Source organism: Nematolebias whitei, chromosome 15 (genome assembly GCF_014905685.2).
Source record: "Nematolebias whitei isolate Nwh7 chromosome 15, NemWhi1, whole genome shotgun sequence".
NCBI lineage: Eukaryota > Metazoa > Chordata > Actinopteri > Cyprinodontiformes > Rivulidae > Nematolebias > Nematolebias whitei.
In genome coordinates this window covers 37,426,276-37,428,893 of record NC_056512.1, presented here as the reverse complement: position 1 = coordinate 37,428,893, position 2,618 = coordinate 37,426,276, and positions in this window count along the sequence as shown.

Below are 2,618 nucleotides of genomic sequence, written 5' to 3'. Positions count from 1 at the left end.
CTTTTCACTGATTTAATTATTAATAAAAAAAAATGAACGAGTTAAATTAAAACGCGTTTCTGTTTGTGTGAGCAGCAAACAGCTGGAACATTCCCAGAAATCAATAAAATTAAATGGATAAAAATAAAAGATCTAGAGTTGGTCCGGTCCAGTTCAGTGAGGTAGTGCAGATGGTGCCTGTGTTTCCCCCTTTGGATCAGATGGGTTCTGATGGTTTCACTTTGAGGGCTGGACCAGATCCATGAAACCAGTTCATCTGAAGAGATGACCGGTTCCTGAACGCAACAAACAAGGAAAAAAAAAAAAACGTAAAATGTTTTTATTCAACTCCTGGTTCTGGTCTGGGATGAGGTGACTCCTGGTTCAACAGATGTTTTAACAGCTGCTGTGGTCATGGAGCAGGAACTGGATCCAGACGTGGTTCTAGTTCAGAATGACGAAACGTCTGAACGGATTTTAAACATTCAGTGAAAACCTGTCTGGAAGTCTTCAGGTGCTTCAAGACATTTCTGTCTCGGTCCTCGACACGATCGCTGCCTTCCCTGGATGAATAATGCCGAGCGATATGGACGACCTCCAGCAGTCATGATGTTAGAACCGTTCAGCTCATTCGTGCTGCTGTGCCCTTTTGAGTGAAAAATATTTGACTTAAAAATATTTAAACGAAGATCTCTTCAAGTCTCTAAAAAAAGTTGTCTTTGAAACCTGCAGCAGCAAACTAATGCTAAAACTGCATATGCTAATATTACATATGCTAATGCTTAAACTGCATCTGTTAATTCTAATGGCATATGCTAAAGCTAGATTTGCTAATGCTAATACTACATCTGCTAATGCTAAAACTGCTAATACTACATCTGCTAATGCTAAAACTACATATGCTAATGCTAAAACTGCCAATACTACATCTGCTAATGCTAAAACTACATCTGATAATGATAAAACTTGTTTCTGCTGATGTTAAAACGGCATCTGCTAATGCTAATACTGCATCTGCTAATGTTAAAACTGCATCTGCTAAGGCTAAAACTAAATCTGTTAATACTAAAACTGCATCTACTGCTAAATCTACATTTGCTAACGCTAAAACTGCAAATGCTAATTCATCTGCTAATGCTAAAACTGCATCTGCTGATGGTAATACTGCTAATGCTAAAACTGCATCTGCTCACGCTAAAACTACATCTGCTAACAATAAAAAATTTTAAATTGTGTCATCTGGACCAGAGATCCAGGAAGTGGTTTGTAGTATCCTGATTTAATCATAGATATAAACAGAAATAAGCTGCAAAGTGCTGAGACATCTTCTGCTTTGACCAAAGGACGACCGCTCCGAGATGGCGGCCGAAATTCCTGCGCCGCAGCAGCTAATGCGGGATCTAGTGTTTATATCTATGGATTTAATTACATTAATGTGTTAGTTGTGTTGCTACCCCAAACCACTAGAGGGAGTAGCAGAGTTTAAGGATGCAACTAAGGAACAGAACTAGAATGCACAGAAGCTATACAATGTGCTGAGAACTGTAAAGTGTGTGAAGTGATCTTAAAGAGTTAAGTGACCGGCTGAGAGTGAATCTACTTCCTGAGAGTGAAGATATCACAGGTTACAAGAATAATTTGGTAGATTGCCTGAAACATCTGGAGCAGGACAAGGCTATTGATCGTGTTCTAATCTGTACCACAGACTGTACGAAGGGGGAGGCTGCGCCCACTATGGTTTACCTAATGTACCTTTAAGACCATGATTAACTCTGTCACAGTGTCACAATGTTTCCAGATATCTGGCATCTGTTCATCCCTTTAGTTGTCAGTTGTTAGAAGTTTAACCTTGCTGGAGGCCCGGTCTGGTCTACTCTTGACTCATAACCTGGTTCGGACTAGATCAGACCAGTCTCAGCTGCTCACAACGAGCGATCCCAGAGTCAACTCCCGATAAGGAGTCATGTTTATCTGCTTCCAACACAAAGAGTTGCATTTCACCATATTACCAAACATCAGAAACATGGTGAGGTCACACATCACCCCTGGTGGACCCGGTTGTCTTCAGGCCCAGAGAAACATTCTCAGCAGAAACTCAAACATGATTTTTTTAATTCAACCTTTATTTAGACAGATAAGTCAAATTGAGCCTAGAAGTCTCATTTACACATTTACCAAATTTACTTCCTGACTTAACTTTGTTGGATTTTCTACCTGGATTGTTGAGCATGAACTTTGATGTTCATCCTGCAGCTTCTCAGAGGGACTGAATGACTCGAAGTGGCTAAAAGCTAAACCTAGTAGCTAAAAGCAGCCCTGGCTCTCGGCTGTGGCCCTTCAGGTACCCATGAGTCCAGTCTCAGCAGACTGCACGCTTTTAATTCACGTTCCAACATTTTCCTTTTGCTAACTTTCCAAAGCTCTTCTAAACATTTTTAAATGTTCTTGTTGCTTCATCCATCCATCATCCATCCATCTATCATCCATCCTTCATCCATTCATCCAGCATCCAACCATCATCCATCCATCCATCCATCATCATCCATCCATTCATCCAGCATCCATCCATCCATTCATCCAGCATCCATCCATCATCATCCATCCATAATCCATCCATTCATCTAGCATCCAACCATCCA